Source organism: Lepidochelys kempii, chromosome 2, assembly GCF_965140285.1.
Source record: "Lepidochelys kempii isolate rLepKem1 chromosome 2, rLepKem1.hap1, whole genome shotgun sequence".
NCBI lineage: Eukaryota > Metazoa > Chordata > Testudines > Cheloniidae > Lepidochelys > Lepidochelys kempii.
In genome coordinates, this window is record NC_136381.1 from 47,461,696 (window position 1) to 47,480,033 (window position 18,338).

The 18,338-nt window shown below is 44.9% G+C and overlaps 1 long non-coding RNA gene across 1 annotated transcript in view; it reads left to right on the plus strand.

Annotated features, from left to right (window-relative positions):
• The window catches only part of LOC140905874 (uncharacterized), a 116,129-nt gene extending 97,997 nt beyond the window's left edge, over positions 1–18,132 (plus strand). The window contains exon 3 of the long non-coding RNA XR_012156969.2: positions 16,943–18,132. This is a non-coding gene — a long non-coding RNA (uncharacterized LOC140905874). The remainder of the gene's footprint in view (positions 1–16,942) is intronic.
• The last annotated feature ends 206 nt before the right edge of the window (positions 18,133–18,338 follow it).

An 18,338-nucleotide genomic window follows, 5' to 3' on the forward strand; every position in this document is an offset into this window, starting at 1 on the left:
CCAAAGTGATTTTGACCCAAACCAATTCTGTTTCGTACATTCCATCACTTCTAATTTCTTTAGTCTGCCTCATCATTAATATACAATACTACTCCACCACCTTCCCCTTTATTTCTGTCTCTCCTGAACAGCACTGTGATGGGGTGTATTTATCCTGCACTGGCCCAACTGAGATAAACCGCGTAGTGGGTGGAAGAGGCCTTGCCCCCTCACCTCTGCTGGGCATGCTCCAACTGGGAACAGAATTTAAAAGGTGTTGCTCAGCTCAGTGTTGGACTGAGGAAGAGGATGGATGCAGAGGAACCACTGACTCTTCAGACCAAAGAGGTGGTGGACCCTGACTGCACCGGGGAGGGCCAGCCAACCACAAAGAGTGATGGGGATGCTGAGCCATGGCCAGCCAAGGAGATGGCTGTGATGGGCTTTGCAGTAGGAAGTGACCCAGGGAATATGTAAGGAGCTAATACTTGAACTCCCATTAGGGAGTTTACTGGCCTCACAGGGCTCTGGGTCAGAACCTGGTGGAGTAGCGTGTGTATGGGTTCCCTTACCCTACCCTGCACTTGCTATTAGGCATGGCTGCAAGGGGCAATTGACTGACTGTTTGCTCTGCCCCATCCAGGGGACCAGAGCCTTTGAACAGCTATTCTTTTGCCCCTGCCAGGCAGCCAAGGGACTATAAATGGTCTGTTTGTTTCACCCTGCTTGGGGCCCCCGAGTTCCTGTTGGTGATAGCTTGACTCCACAGGAAATCTCTGCTACTGTGTGACTGACCACTAAGCCCTGCTACCCTGAGAGCAAGGGCAGCTTTAAGGATTCTGGCCACTAGGTCATGCTACCCTGAGAGCATGGGTAAATTTAAGGACTCTGGCCATTTGGCCATGCTACCCTAAAGACAGGGGACATCGTAATGACTCTTGCCACTTGATCTGTAGCTACCGCTTTAATTGTCTCCCTCAACTGACCCCCACAAGAGGGTGTATCTACCCCATGACAGTCACATACCCTTCCATCACTGTACTCCAGTCACGGGTACTATTCCACCATGTTTCTGTTATCCCTATAATATCTGGTTCCACTTTCTACACCAGTATATCTAGTTCCTCCATTTTGTTACCCAGGCCCCTTGTACAGACATGTTAATTATCTCTGCTTGGCTTCATCCAGATTCCTCACCTGATTAGGTAGTCATTCTACTGCCAGTATCACCTACCTAACTGTTAGTGTCATTGGTACTGTCTTTCCTCTTGATAACCATTCTCATGCCCTCTGCTGTTCCTTTCTCCATTGCCATATCTTCTCTTACTTGATTGGAATTGGGGTGGAGACTATATGAGCATCTCCCCTGAATTCCTAGTTTAAAGCTCTTTTAATCAGATATGCCAACCTCCATCCCAGAAGTCTATTCCCTTCCCTACTCAGGCGGAGTCTAGTTCATGAGAACAGTCCTCTGCCCATGAATGGTGGTCATGGTGGACAGGGTTAACAGAATAGCCATGAGAATGATTAAAGGATTAAAAAAACATTTGTTATAGTGAGATCCTTGAGTCTGCCAATCTCTTTATCTTAACAAAGAGAAGGTTAAGGGATGACTTGATTATCATCTATAAGCTACCTTCATGGGGAACAAATATTTAATAATGGCCTCTTCAATCTAGCAGAGAAAAGTATAGTATTATCCAATCTTTGGAAGTAGAAGCTAGATGAACTAAGACTGGAAATAAGGTGTAAATTTTTGACACTGAGGGTAATTAAACATTGGAACAGTTTTCCAAGGTGAATTCTCAATCACTGAACATTTTAAAATCAAGATTGGAAGTTTTTCTAAAAGATATCCTCTGGAATTATTTTGGGGAAGTTCTGTGGCCTGTATTATACAGGAGGTCAGACTAGATGATCACAATGGTCCCTGCTGGCATTGGAATCTATGAACCTGTAACTAGTATAGTAACATGTAGCTTTAATTCAGCCATACAATAAAGGCAACTAACCCACACTAAAATATCTAACAAGTAAACTCCTGGTATAACAAGTAGCAAAGGGAGAACCTCACAAAGCAGAGAATCAGGATTCAGTTTAGATAAATAGCCAAATGGTTTAAGGCTTATCTAAAGAGTATAAAAATGAATGGAACCTTTCCAGGATCTCTTTGTATATCCCTCCCTGCTTGCCTCTTATCTTTGATGTGGGAAGGATTCAGCTTCCCTCTGGTGACTGCTGTACTCAGTAAAAGATTCTGTTTACCTCCCATTGTGTTAAACCAACCTTACACCCAGTAATTAGGTTGAGAAAACCTAGTGGTGAATTAGGCGATGAGAGTTAGTGTCCAGTTCTTCATCCATCTTTGCTTTACTACCCTTCAACCTCTAATCTCCCTGTCACAGGGTGACACTGGCCCTTTAAAAGAGAGCAGGGCCAGTCCACCTGTGCCACATCAGAGAGTGCCTGGGCCATGTGAATGGGAGAGCTGCCTGACGGTCAATCTAATAAAGAGCAGGTGAAAGCTGTCTGGAGACAGGAGATGGTGTCTGGGGAAAGCTGTAGAGTATAGGAAGATATCTACAAGCCTTTCCTGGAGAAAGGGATGAATTGTCCTGAAGCTAGTGAGGAGGCAGTCCTGCTGAACTTCAGACAGCCAATCCCAGAGAAGGTTTATAGAGGGTTGAAGGCTAAAAGCAGTAGAGGGAGATACGTGGTGGCTCTCTGAGCTGCAGGGCGAGAAAGGACTGAAGGCTGGGAAGGAGGCACAGTGAATGTGATGCTGACATACCTCTCATAGCAAGGCCCCATACCTCACTGAACATTTACAAATGCATAGCTGGAAACCAGTCTTGCTTACCTGTATGTTAGCATTATCAAAACAGATATTAGATGTTAAGTTGATAAAAATATGTTTAGACTTTTTGAAATGTTTGTAGGATGCTGCATGTACTGATCTCACTTATAACCTTTATAGCCCATGATATAAAGTTATATTGGATATTTGCACTGTAAACCTCTATAATTATATAACTAGGGCCCTACCCAATTCACCACCCATTTTGGTCAATTTCACAGTCTTAGAGTTTTAGAATTAATCAGTTTAACATTTTCAGATGTTTACATCTGAAATTCCAGGGTGTTGTAACCGTTGGGGTGCTGACCCAAAATGGGGTCAGGGGGGTCGCAAAGCTGTTGCAGGGGGATCATAATATTGCCACTCTCACTTCTGTACTGCCTTCAGATCTGAGCTCTGAAAGCAGCAGCCAGAGAACTTCCTGCAACCAGGGGAGGTTCCTGGAGGTGAAGGTGGGTCTGATCTCCCCCATGCTGCTGGGAGCACCCCAGCCAGGGGCTCTTAGCTGCTTGTTGTGACTGGGCTGGGGCGGGACGGGACTTCCTCTTCCCCTGCATGGCTACTCTTGGGGAGGTGTGGGGAGATTAGACCCACCTCTGGGTACCTCCCTGGACCGCAGGAAGCACTGCGGCTGTGCTGCCTCCAGAGTCCAGCTCTGAAGATAGTGCTGAACTGAAGGCAGCAGCCGCAGAGCTTCCTGCAGCCAGGGGAAGTACCGAGAGGTGGGTGTGATCTCCGCATAAGAGCAGGCATGCAGGGGAAGAGGAAGTCCTGTCCCTCCCCAGCCTGGCTGGGATTAGCAGCTGGAGCCTGGTGCACCCCAGCCCCATCCTTCCCCCTTTCCTCCAATAGCTGGATTTCGTGGAAGAGGTCTGATTTCATGGTCCATGACACGTTTTTCACAGCCATGAATTTGGTAGGGCCCTATGTATAATTCACCAATCAGGAAGAGAAGCATTAATCAAGGTAAAATGCTCATCCTGTATAAGCTGGCCCATTGAAGGCTAATGAGGTATTGTGTAGCATCAAGGGACAAAGGCTCTGTTGACTGCATTCCTAACATCCTCCAGGATGAAGTGACCTATGCATGAACTCATCCCATCAGTTTGGACCCTGGGGTGAAGGGGATAAAAATCCCTGACAAGGAGAAACTGGATCTTTTAGGCTGTCTGGACTCTGGGGGCAAAGATTGCTAAACATAAGCAAGAGATCTCCATGCTGCTTAGCATGGGTTAGCCCTAAAAGACATTCAGTGCTGACAGATTGCTACAACTCTGTCACCTTTTGGAACCATAGGGTGTAACTGATTTATGTATTTATGCATGCTTGCTTTAACCTGTAAATAGCTGTCATTTCATTTTCCTAGTTAATAAATCCTTAGTTAGTTTACTATAGGATTGGCTATAAGTGTTATCTTTGGTGTGAGATCTGAGGTACAAATTGACCTGGGATAAGTGACTAGTCTCTTGGGACTGGAAGCAACCTGAATCTTTTGTGATCTTTGGTATATTGCAACTAGGGTGACCAGATGTCCCGATTTTATAGGGACAGTCCCAATTTTGGGGTCTTTTTCTTATATAGGCTCCTATTACCCCCTATTACCTCCTATTACCCCCTCACCCCCTGTCCCGATTTTTGACACTTGCTGTCTAGTCACCCTAATTGCAACCAAGGATCACTAGGTCCAGATTGCCTGGGAGGTAATAAGTTAACTCCACAAGGGTTATATATATATATTAGACTTGAAAAGTCTAAGAACTATTTCTAGGAACTCTGCAAGGGGAAACTGAGGTAGGTGTGCATGTCATTGTCGCAGTTTGTTTAGGAGGATGCTACAGGCAGGGGGCATCTTATAACAGTCTCCCATTTTGAATTTATAGTAGGCATTTTCTTTTCCTTAAGCACGGCATTTGGCTCTTATCTTAACCTATTTATTTTAAGGCCATCTCTAACAGATCTCCGGATCATGCTGTCATCTCAGTTTATCTTCCACAGTCTCTGAAAGTCTTTTCTATTTTGGTATCATCTGCAAATGTTTATTTTTTAGATCCTCTGTGAAAAAAAATTGCCCTTCGATATGACTTGTGGCACAAGTACATAACTTAATAAAACACATAAAATGTAAGTAACTCTACATCTTGTCAGTGGCAGAAGAAAAGATCATCCCACACAGATAAAGAAGTTCCCCTCTCACTTCATCATAGAATCATAGAATATCAGGGTTGGAAGGGACCTCAGGAGGTCATCTAGTCCAACCCCCTGCTCAAAGCAGGACCGATCCCCAATTAAATCATCCCAGCCAGGGCTTTGTCAAGCCTGACCTTAAAAACTTCTAAGGAAGGAGATTCCACCACCTCCCAAGGTAACGCATTCCAGTGTTTCACCACCCTCCTAGTGAAAAAGTTTTTCCTAATATCCAACCTAAATCTCCCCCACTCCATCTTGAGACCATTACTCCATGTTCTGTCATCTGCTACCACTGAGAACAGTCTAGACCCATCCTCTTTGGAACCCCCTTTCAGGTAGTTAAAAGCAGCTATCAAATCCCCCCTCATTCTTTTCTTCCGTAGACTAAACATCCTCAGTTCCCTCAGCCTCTCCTCGTAACTCATGTGTTCCAGTCCCCTAATCATTTTTGTTGCCCTCCACTGGACTCTTTCCAATTTTTCCCCATCCTTCCTGTAGTGTGGGACCCAAAACTGGACACAGTACTCCAGATGAGGCCTCACCAGTGTCGAATAGAGGGGAACGATCACGTCCCTCGATCTGCTGGCAATGCCCCTACGTATACATCCCAAAATGCCATTGGCCTTCTTGGCAACAACGGCACACTGTTGACTCATATCCAGCTTCTCGTCCACTGTAACCCCAGGTCCTTTTCTGCAGAACTGCTGCCTAGCCATTTGGTCCCTAGTCTGTAGCGGTGCATTGGATTCTTCCGTCCTAAGTGCAGGACTCTGCACTTGTCCTTGTTGAACCTCATCAGATTTCTTTTGGCCCAATCCTCCAATTTATCTAGGTCCCTCTGTATCCTATCCCTACCCTCCAGCGTATCTACCTCTCCTCCCAGTTTAGTGTCATCTGTCCTGCTTGTCATCCCTCTCTTGTATGCCATCGTACCCTGGAAGCCAAAAGACAGGACCTGATTCTGATCCCTCAGTTTCACCCGAATAACTTCATTGGAGTCACTCCTGATTTACACCATGTGTTTGAGAGAAGAATCAAACCCATAGGTTAAATATATCTTATTTTGTCCTCTGAATCACTAACAAAGATGACAGGAATATCAGTCCTATCCCAGAACCCTGTGTTTAATCAGCGTCTAATCTTTCCCTATTTGAGATTACTCTTTTTGTTACTGATTTATGAGAAAAGAAAAGGAGTACTTGTGGCACCTTAAAGACTAACAAATTTATTTGAGCATAAGCTTTCGTGAGCTACATGCATCCGATGAAGTGAGCTGTAGCTCACAAAAGCTTATGTTCAAATAAATTTGTTAGTCTCTAAGGTGCCACAAGTACTCCCTTTTCTTTTTGCAAATACAGACTAACATGGCTGCTACTCTGAAACCTGCTTTATGAGACACATTTGTATCCATACTCTGCATCCCTCTAATTTTAGATCTTAGCATAGAACTCTAATATAAAGTCTTTACCAAAGCGTAGATAAACTTAATTTACTGCATCACCTTTGTCCATCAAGATTGTAATTTTATCAAAGGAAACGATTGGCACTGTTTAGGATGGTCTGATTTTTATGAACATGTATTGCTTATGATACAAAATGTCCACATCTAAGTGCTTACATATTGATTCCTTTATTATTTATTCTAATAACTAATATAGTAGTAATAACTTACAAACCTTTTTATACTGTGGAAAACCATCATTTAGTCACTGATCTCACCCCAGGGGATTTTCATTACCAATTTTTTTAGAGGAACAGCATTCATTCATTTATTCTTATTACATTTTAACCAATTTTGCTTCTGGGTCTTTAGTTGGGTTTTTTATTATGCTGAATTTAGTCCTGCTGAAATGTGACAATACTGAACTAATCTGTTTATTCACTAAACGGGGACAGTTTGAGTGCAAACAATGCAAGTTTCTACACCAGAGATGGGCAAACTTTTTGGCCCGAGGGCCACATCGGGGAATAGAAATTGTATGGCGGGCCATGAATGCTCACAAAATTGGGGTTGGGGTATGGGATGGGGTAAGCACTCCAGCTGCGGGTGCGGGCTCTGGGTTGGGGCTGGGGAGTTTGGGGTGTAGGAGGGTGCTCTGGGCTGGGACCAAGCAGTTCGGAGGGTGAGAGGAGTATCAGTGCTGGGGTGGGGGTGCGGGAAGGGGTGGAGGTTCTGTCTGGGGGTGAGGACTCTGGGGTAGGGCTGGGGATGAGAGGTTTGGGATTCAGGAGGGTGCTCCGGGCTGGGATCAAGGGGTTTGGAGAGCAGGAGGGGGATCAGGGCTGGGGCAGGGGGTTGAGGCATGGGGAGAGACTCAGGGGTGCAGGCTCCGAGCAGTGCTTACCTCAAGCAACTCCCGGAAGCAGTGGCATGTCCCTTCTCCAGCTCCTATGCAGAGGTGCAGTCAGGCGGCTCTGCATGCTGCCCCATCTGTAGGCACCGCCCATGTAGCTCCCTTTGGAGCACCGGAGGGGGCCATTGGAGCACATAGGAACCTGAGTGGGGCCATGCGGCCCCCGACCCAGCACCCCGGCTGGAGCGGGGCTGAGCCTCGTGATACGGCCCCCGAACCAGCGCCCTGGCCAGAATGGGGCAAGCCCCAGACCCCACTCCCAAGTGGGAACTTGCAGGCCGGCTTAAAACAGCTTGCAGGCTGGATCTGGCCCACGGGCCGTAGTTTGCCCATCCCTGTTCTCCATACTGCCCCCATCACTATGCCCCAGGCAGTTCTAGAGGATCCACCTCTGGGCATGAGAATGCTATCCAGTTTCCATGTCCTTGGCCTGCCTCCAGAGACTGTCAATGGGATAGCCAGTCATGGTCCTTCTGGAGGTTGATTCTATGACACAGACAGCTATCCAATAAGAGCTTCATGGAGACTGCCGACTCATTTTACATCTGGCTGAGTGTCTGGTGTCCATCACTTACATTAATGAAAAGGGATTTATAAATCACTCAATTTAAATACAAAATGCAATTATCTCCATATGACACACAGTCATTTTTCTTCTAGGCTCTATCAAATTCCTTAGTACTATTTATTTAGTTTATTAAGTACCAGCTCTGTGGTTTGAGATGTACAAGACCAAACACAACCCGAGATGCGTGTTTATAATCTGAGGCTCCCTTCCTATGAGCTGCTGAATCTCTCTCAAGAGCTGTACAGCACCCTCAACTCCCATTGACTTAAAAGATTGTTGAAGATATATGACAACCTCAGGCCCTAGGGTACAGATGCAGATAAGCAGGACATCCTGGAAGACTGAAAGGAAGGTATTTACTTTATTTCCATCCCCTTTTTTGTATTATTTTTCCTGGTACATAAAGTCATGTCTACATTCATGTGCACCATAAACAATTTATAAGTCAATCTAATAGTTGAACTCCAAGTGAGAGAATTTTATATGATTTGACATGATTAGACATGACCATCCGCCAGCAATGCCATTAACACCCTTGCCCACAATCTTTGGCACCCAACACCACTTTACAGCTATGAAGAGTAGTGAGGTACAGGTATTTCATGGAGAAATCATGGGAAGCTGTTGGCTCCTGAGTACAAAAAGCCTAATCCAACTCCCATTGAAATCAATGGGAACCTTTCCATTGACTTAATTAGGAGCTGGCATGGATTTTGCAAAGACAAGCTCTGAGTACTGAGATTTGGAAAAAAAATCCAACCTTTTTCTCATTTCTAGTCTCTACAGGGGCAATACCTGGACTTTTTTAAAGTCTATGAAAAAACCACTTCCCCAACCACACACACAAATTATAAAATTAGCATGAAAAATGTCAAGTATATACATAATTTTCTGATATTTGGCCATCTCACTTCTCTCAGAAACTCACTGGGCACAAAATGAAATGCGTCAAAAACATCAAACATTGGATTAAACAGGGTATCAACACTATTTCATTGCTCTGTAGTTATCCAGGCAACGATAGGTCATTTGCTTATTGCACTAACCTGTGTAAAAAGTATAAAAAATATGGGTCTGTGTTGCCTCAGGCATTGCAAGTGAATCTTATGAGTTATTGAAAACCATAAATTTTATTTGCTAGCATCACTAAGGTCAGCTAGTTTGTGATAAGGTGGAGAATATTGAATCACTGCCTTTCTGAATCTTATAATAATATATGTGACCTCACTGTTCATTGTCATTTATAACCTCCATATGATTACTCTTATTTAATTTGCCCAGCATTTGTCTTTTATATGATTCAATAGTATAATTTTATTATATTTATTAAAGTGTGTTTGTGTATGTCAGTAATGACAGAATTCTGTCAAGTATTTAGCGTGCCTGGCATTCTGCAGTACTTCTGTGCTATTTTCTGTAGTAGAAGTTAGAGATTGTGACACTTAATTGGGCCCTGAAAGTATGCTGTAATGTGCTTGGGTATAGTCTAGTTTTCTCAGATTTGTGTTTGTGGTTGACTCATCCATATTCGATAATTGGTCTAATTAGCAGGGGTGGTAGGACCTGCACTGCATGGCTTGGCATTATGTGGCTCTTATTCTTTATTCAATTCATTTTTCTAGTTTGTACCTCTGCTGTATTGGTATCTGTATTTAGTTTCCGACAGTATATTCTCCAACTTTCTCTTTTTGCCCTTTTGTAGCCCTTTGTGCAACTGCCTTACTTTTCAATATTTCATTATGTCTTTGCCATTTAAGGATTTTTTTTGCTGTCTTGTATGCTTTAGTCCATTCCCTAATTACCATTTCACTTTCCTTGTTTCACCATGGAGCACTTTTCCTATCTTTCAGTAGTGCTGGTATCCTAGGAATAGCTAGGCTGGCTGTCTTTATGATTCCCTTTGTAACATTGCAATATAATTCTGCAGTATCTTCATGTGTATATTGCTCATTCACATTCCTCACTTTTGTTTCTACAGAGTTTTTCATTTTCTTTTTTTAGCTTCCAAATGGGGATATTATCCTTGTCTTTGGTATTTCCTTTTCCTTGATACATAATTAACGTCAGGAAATGGTCACTACCCATTGCCTCCTCTCTGTAAATTTCCCAGCTGTGTTTACTTGCTGTAGTGCTAGAAGCTATTCCCAGATCCAGGCAAGAGAGGCTTCTGGGTGCTACATTCAACCGGCTTGGTGCTCCATCAGTTAATATTACTAAATTATTGTCTTCCCAAAATTGCTCTAGACATCTTCTGTTTATATCATTTTTCTTACTTCCCTACAATCTGTTGCGACTATTCAGATAACTGCAGATAATGAACAGGCATGTGACATCTGCAATTAATTCTTTCCAGTCCATAGCCTCTAGTTTCCTGAATGGGTTATAAACATTATAAAGTCTTAGAGATGCAAAATTGTTTTGTATGCATGTCTCAATAGCTTTATAGTCAATATTTAGCTTTTTAACCTCTACCTTAAGGTAGTTCAGGTTCTTCTTAACAAAGGTGCAGACACTTCCATCCTTTCCTATTTCTCTGTCATGTCTACTATATATATATGCCATATCCCAGAATTTCATAGCCATTTGTTTTCTATTTGCCAAGTCTCTTATATGCATATTATATCAGGCTTTCCTTCTGTATATTTTTTCTTTAATTCTTGCCAATGCACTATAGAGCTACAGGCATTCCAGTTGAGGGTAGTCACCACCATTCTTTTAACCTTCAATATTTCCTTCCCTTAGGAAAGTATGAAGTTATTCACCTGATAGGTTGCTAGTCCATAGGTACTTTTCAGCTGTTTTAATTACAATTCTCATTTTCTGTTTTCTTTCCTGTTTGTTTGAGATGTACAATTTATTACTTCAATCATAAACTCAATGAATCTTTCTGTTTCTATAAGTAGTTTGTCACCTCCTTTTATCCCAATGTCACTCATTACTTCCTTCCTATTAATTTGTTGCTGGCTATTCCTTTTCCCCTTATCAGATTTCCTTTTTTCCTCTTTTTTTTTTCCTTTTAGGTATTTCCTAGTAGCTTCTGCATATGAGATGTTGTTAGTAATTTTTTTTTGGGGGGAGGGGTATTTCTCTATCTCTTTGCCTCAGTACATCCCCTACATCCACAGTTGCAGCAGTTTAGTTCTGTCCCTTCCTCACAATTATCATACGAATGTTCACCTCAACACTTACTGTGCTGTATTTTCCCTTTGCAATTATTTGCTACATGACCAAATACTTGGCACCTGTAGCATCTCACAGGAGGAGGAATACAGGGCTTATAGCATGTCTGCACTTAAAAGTCTACACTTAAAATCCTCAGAGGTGTGGATTTTTCCCATCCTTGAACGATGTCGTTTTACCAACCTGATTTCCTAGTGTAGACCAGGCCTCAGTCTGGTAGCATTCTTCCCTTAAATGTGACCAGCACAGGTCTTGAACACTTGCTATTACAACATTCTGCTAATTAGCCTCCTAGCAGTTATCACCTTATCTTCAATCATTCCTTGCTTTATTTCTTCTTCTGACATTTCAATTGGCGTATATTACCCATCTTGTTCCTGTGAGGAATTTGGGTATCTGGCAGCTTATTTTTATTGTACATAACATCTTTGTCTTAAGGAATTTCCCTATTTGTTTTTTGTTTTTACATTCCACTAACAAGGTTATTCCTTAGATCTTTCTATCTCCAGCACTTTTTTGACCCACTTTGCAGTCCTCAGGGGGTTGATATCCCCTATCTTTATGTCCTTACCTAGGGATTTTACTACTATTTAATTCTCCTCATTTCCCCTTCCTGTCCATTGGCACCAACAGCATGGGTGTTCCAGGGCTGGAGCACCCATGGAAAAAAATTTGCAGGTGTTTAGCACCCACCAACAGCTAGCACCTCCCACCTGCCGGCAGCCCCACTAATCAGCTCCTCCTTCTCCCTTCCAGGGGGAGACTCAGGGACGGGTTGTGCTCAGGGGAGGGGGCAGAACTGGGTAGGAAGAGGCAGGTCTGGGGCGGGGCCTTGAGGGAAGTGGTGGAGTGGGGGTGGGGCCTAGGGAGGAACAGGGACAGGAAGAGGTGGGGCAGGGGTGTGGGTTTGGGGGAAGGGGTGGGGCCGGGGCCTGGGGCTGAGCGGGGATTGAGCACCCCTGGGGAAAGGAGAAACCTGGCTCCTGTGTTCCTGCCCTCCTATTGGGTGGCCTTTGTTCTGGTTTCAGAAAATCTACCCTTTTCCTTTTCATGGTTTGCATCCAGTCTTCCTCAATGCTTTCCATAGCCTCATTGTCTAGCCTGATTTCCATTTCATTTGTTATCTCTTCCCTCTCACTCTGCCTAGCCTGTCAGCCAAAGCCTCAGCCAGCAACAGCTCAGCCAGCCCGCAGTCTACCAATCCCTGGCTCAGCAACCCCAGCCCTATCACAGTCCCTCTCTCAGGGGCCGGAGCTGCCCAATCACAGTCAGGCCCCCAGCAGCCAGCTGAGCAGCCCTCCAGCCCCTTCTTCTTTGGTTCTGTGGTGCAGTAGACTCGCTTCCTGAATCTATATGACCACCATGCACTGTACTTTGTATCTTTTTCATGACTAAGAGCTTGTACTTTTCCTGGTACTCTTAAGGAATTGCAGAAGAGCTTTTTTTATTGGCCCCATTTTCCTTGTATTCTTGATAGATACTGGAAGGAAAATTTCGGTTAACTTAAAACCTCTGAGTTTTCTATATAAACACCTCCTTTCACTGGTACAGTCTATACAGTCCCAAATGAGATGATCTGTTATTTCCTGAACCTTACATGTTATACATAATCCATCTCTATGCATGTTAAATAGAACTAAATTACTATTTAACCCACATTTCCCTGTAAAAATTCTAACTAGAGCCACTTCTCTCTTCCTGTCAGGGCCTTGGATTATATCAACATTTTCAACTGTTGGGCATAATTCTCAGAATTTTTTCCCCTTCGTTTCAGTTGTCAACAGATCTTGCCCTTCCTTCCTTAGCTCATTTTTGATTAGGTGTTTAAATTTTAGTTTGCTAATGTGGGGATTCCTCAGTCAACTTCTTTGTGATTAATGGCGCTTTTTCCCTGTGGGTCCACCAATTTGTTGCCTGCTATCTCTCCATATGCTGGGAGCCATGCTGTTACTATGGTTATATCCAGTTGCACCAGTTCTATTGTCAGTAGTAATATTTCATTAATATCATTTCTGCTGTCATATTTACCACTGCAAACTGCTTGAAGTCCTAATAAGGAGTTGAGCAGGATGGCCACATCAGCTGACTGCACATTTAAAGCCCAGTTTAGTACTAGCATAATACTGTTAACTCAGTCATAAAGACAGCTATAAAGTTAGTTCGCCATATGGTTTTCTTGACTCTGAGTGAGGGCATGCAAAAAAGCTGTTCCCACTCTTCCTGTTCCTTCGTCTTTGGGCCATCTGTATTTATTTGGAAACAGTGTCCCCACTTCTTCAAGATATAGAAGGTCAATATATTTGTGATATTTATTAGTCTTCTCCTTTTGTTTATTTAATCATATAATTTCATAATATAATTCCATGTCCATGGTTTTCCAGTGATAGAGCGTTTTCCCATAGATATGGATGTCGCTCTCTTTCAGTCCTTTCTTTTCATTTATTTTATCCACTTCTGTACCCTACTTACAGGGGGAATTTTTATTTTTTTGTCCTACCCAGCCTTCGCTTAATTCCCAAAAATCATTATATTTTAAGATTCATGTTGTCATTTTCACTCTTACCTAAATGCTTGGGCCCAAAAGGTTAAATCTAGGAGCTACATTTTTGGAAGCAGCTAAACTATTCTGGCTGAAGCTTTCCAAAAAGTTTCAGCCTGAGGCAGACACACTTCATAGAAAAGTTCAGGCCAGATGGTGAAAATTTGTCAAAGATAATACACAACTGAAAATGGGGTCTTATATTGGGAAGCGCCAGGCATTCTAAGTAATAGGCAATGCTACTGGCCCTACCTATAGTTAGACTTGAATGTGTTTAAAATTAAGGGGTTCCAGTCTCCACTCCAAATGGACATGCAATTCCCATTTATACTTATAGGGTGCTCTCCAGAGCTGCGAGTACTGAGCCTGACTTCAGTCACAATGCCATGAGTGGCAGGTATAACAGGCCAAGGAAGGCTAAGCCTAGCGCAGCTGCTGCAGACTCACTGCCAGACACCTGAGCCATGGTGGCCCTGTCCCTTCCCCTTCCTCGAGCCCCCTACTGCTTGCTGCTGCCTGCCTGCCTGCCTGCCACTGCTCACTGCATCCCTTCTCCTCCGGGGCACAGGAAGGAGCAGGGACTGTGGCGAACCAGCAGTGGGCAGGAGGGTCTGATGGGGGAGTGAGGTGGCTCAGCCACGTGCTGGGGCTGGCCTGGCACAGGAAGTGGGGCTGGCGCCTCGGCCTGGCCAGCAGCCCAGCCTGGTGTCTCGGCCTGGCCCACGGCTTGGCCCAGCGGCTCGGCCTGGGCAGCAGCTCAGCTTGGACTGGAGGCCCGGCCCGGCCGGCAGCTCAACCTGGCATGGCCGGGACCAGCAGCTGGGGGTGGGGCAGAGGCTCAGCCTGCGGCTCAGGGTGGTGGCTCAGCCCAGTGTGGCTGGAGCCAGACTGGTGCTCGGGAGAGGAGTGGTCTGTTGTGGCTGGAGTGGACACACCGGGGCTCCCCTAATGGTGGGGGAGGGCCCCTTCAGGGCTTCTCCTGTTATGGGGGGTGGGTCCAGCATGCAAGGGGGCAGGCCCTCGGGCAGAAGGGGTGCAGCCAGCAAGCTAGCCTGTGCAAAGTGGGGATTCACCTGTTGCCCAGGCACGATCCCCTCCTTGACCCTCCTCTTCAACCGCACTGGCCTCATCAGATGACTGAATGTAAATGAGAGGCAGGGTGAGAAGGAAGCTGGAACCTCTGAAGAAGTCCTGGAGGAAGCCCTGGGAGATCAGGGAGGAAGAAGAGCCCATTGCTCCTCTACCCCCCAGACCTGGTTGAAGAAGCCCTCTCTGAGGAGCCGGAGCTACAGCAGGAACCAGAATCTGAGTTTGACAAGTTACAATATACCCCCACACTCCCTGGAAATATCCCCTCTTGCTCCAGTGACACATGCCTGAAGCCAGCCCCTCACCACATCCAACCGCACTCCATCCTAACATTGTACACGAGCAAGACACAGCTGTAAATCAAACATTTGATTGAAATCCCATGAACCACCGTAAAGCATTTAACAGAATATCAATGAGTGGTCCCTGTGACCGTGCACTTGTTGGCCAGCACTCTGACCAGCGATAGTCCCTGGGCCATGCCGACTGTGAGGAAAGGGAGGTGGTTCCAAAAGGGCCCAGGTAGGGAAAGAACAGTTCTCTGATATTTTAAAGTTGTTCAGGACCCCAAACCACCCCTCTTCCCACCATCTTTCCTTCCCCTTGCAAACGGGAGCTGTGCGGAACGGGGATGGGGATTGCTGGTGTCTGGGTGTGGGTCCGGGAAGGGAAAGGGAACCATTTGTCTGACGAAAGTCAAAGCAGTTCTTTTTCCCTGTGGCCACTTCAAATGTTTGTTACTGTTCCCAGTCCCTGGTGTGTGGTCTTTCCCTGTGCCAAGCCATTCTGCAGAAGCCAGGAGAAGCAGAGGTGGGTGGATGAAGCATCTGCTCCAGCTGTTCCACAGACACAACGCTGTGTCCCTTAGCAGCGGAGAGGTGACTGACTTGTGGGTGTTAATCCAAAACTTCAGGGAAGAAAATACACTTGTGATGCTATTCTTTGTTTCCCTGTCTCTTTCAATGCTGTTCGCTGGACACAGGAGCCTGTCAGGGTTCCTTCCCCACTCTGAACTCTAGGATACAGATGTGGGGACCAGCATGAAAGACCCCCCCAAGCTTATTCTTACCAGCTTAGGTTAAAAACTTCCCCAAGGTACAAACTTTGCCTTGGCCTTGAACAATATGCTGCCACCACCGAGCGTTTTAAACAAAGAACAGGGAAAGAGCCCACTTGGAGACATCTTCCCCAAAAAATATCCCCCCAAGCCCTACACACCCCCTTTCCTGGGGAGGCTTGAGAATAATATCCTAACCAATTGGTTACAAAAACATCAAAGACCCAAACCCCTGGATCTTAGAACAATGGAAAAATCAGTCAAGTTCTTAAAAGAAGGCTTTTATTAAAAAAATAGAAAGGTAAAAATAATCTCTGTAAAATCAGGATGGAAAATACTTTATAGGGTATTCAGATTCAAAACACAGAGGATCCCCCTCTGGGCAAAACCTTAAAGTTACAGAAAACAGGAATAAACCTCCCTCTTAACACAGGGAAAAATCACATAAAACAAAAGATAAACGAATCCGCCTTGCCTGACTTACCTATACTGGTTGCAAATATTGGACACTTGGATTAGGATGGGTTGGAGAAGATGGATTTCTGTCTGGCGCCTCTCAGTCCCAAAAGAGAACAACCACGTAAACAATGAGCACAAAACAAAAGCCTTCCCCCTCCAAGATTTGGAAGTATCTTGTCCCCTAATTGGTCCTTTGGGTCAGGTGCCAGCCAGGTTAGCTGAGCTTCTTAACCCTTTACAGGTAACAGGATGTTGCCTCTGGCCAGGAGGGATTTTATAGCACTGTATACAGAAAGGTGGTTACCCTTCCCTTTATATTTATGACAGGGCCGGACTTTCTGGAGATGTAGTGGTGGTTTGCGGGTGGGTGGGCATTCTCTGTGGTTCTCTGTTCCTCTTCCATGGGTGGTCCATCTGCTACCTTAGAATTTCCCCTCAAATTGCCATGCAGTCCTCTAAGCATAATTCAGCAAAATTTTGATGTAGCAGAAATTCAAGCTTGTTCTTCTGGTTTAACATCAGGGCAAATGTGGTTGATCCACCTTTGTAGCTCACCAAATCCCTTCAGTCAGCAATATGTAGAAGGGTCACCATTAGCAAAAAACATCTCTCTGGCAAAGGTGGCCGGATGTCCTCTACAATACTGAAAAGCCACTTCTCTTTTCCATTCCAGTACCTTCAGGACTGCTCTGTTCTCCAAGTGGTGGCCAACCTTTAAAGAAGAAAAAGGATGACTGATAACTACTCTAGAAGGAGCCAGACTACACTCCAACCAACTCATTGATGCACTGTAAACCATTTTGACGCTTAACTCCTTCCTCTCAGGCTGCAAAAAGTAGACTGAAGAGAGGAGGTTGTAACAGTAGCATTCCTGCAATGCTAAAAATATATCAATATTGTGGCCTTTGGCAGCAGACTTGTGTTATATGCAGAGATTTCTTAGGTTCAAAGGAGAAATGAAGTATAATGCTAGCCATGTGTTTGACTTGTCAGGACATTCCCATGCCAACAAGGAACCCATTCCAATGGGAAGGCAGGAGCAGAGGAAGACACCAAATGACCCTGGAGGACTAGCTTTTTGACATAGACAGAAGGAATCAGGAGTAGTTGGACTTTTTTAGGGCAAGGGAGGATCGGGCTCTTAGGCAGAATGAGGCATGGAAAGACAGCAGAAAATGAGATCATGCCCACAAGGAATGGGAGTATGAATGGGAGAATAGGATCATACAGTCATGGAATCCCTGGTCCACATAAGGTGGGGGTGAAAGACTTTTGGTGCCCTCCCACAGTAATTTCCACTGTTCCTCTCCCAGAACAGGTAGCCACCACCTCCCCTGCATCCATCAGCTGCCACCCAGCCTGCTGCTGAGGCAATGAATCCCAACTCCTCTACTACTGGGAAGGAGCATGCTGGATGCCCAGCACCACATCCTTCTCAGTCACCCAAAACCCCTCTCTCAGGGGAACCCTCCGGAGCATCCAGGAAGGGAACAAGGAGTCCAATACAGTCCCTATAGCCTAGGGTGACCAGATAGCAACTGTGGAAAAAATGGGATGGGCGGGGGGGTAATAGGCACCTGTATAAGAAAAAGTCCCAAAAAACAGGACATCTGGTCACCCTATATATAGTCCAGCCCTTATTTGGCCCCCAAACCCATGCAGGACACATCTATGTTTGTTCCCCTCCACAATATTTTGTGGTTGTTCCCCACGTCTCAGGGCAAGGGGGAGGGCCAGGGTGGAGAGATGTGTACACAGAAAGTAATGTTTGCCCACTTCTGAGGGGATTTGGCCCTTTTTTGATTCATTTGTTCCTGTTACAAACCATTTATCTCTGCATTTGATGTATGCATGTAAATAAAAGTTACTGCTCACTTCATTTGTGTGTGCACCTTATGTCAAGGTTCTTTCCCCACTCTGAACTCTAGGGTACAGACGTGGGGACCTGCTTGAAAAAACCCCCTAAGCTTATTTTTACCAGCTTAGGTTAAAACTTCCCCAAGGTACAAACTATTTTACCTTTTGCCCTTGGACTTTATTGTTGCCACCACCAAGCATATAACAATATA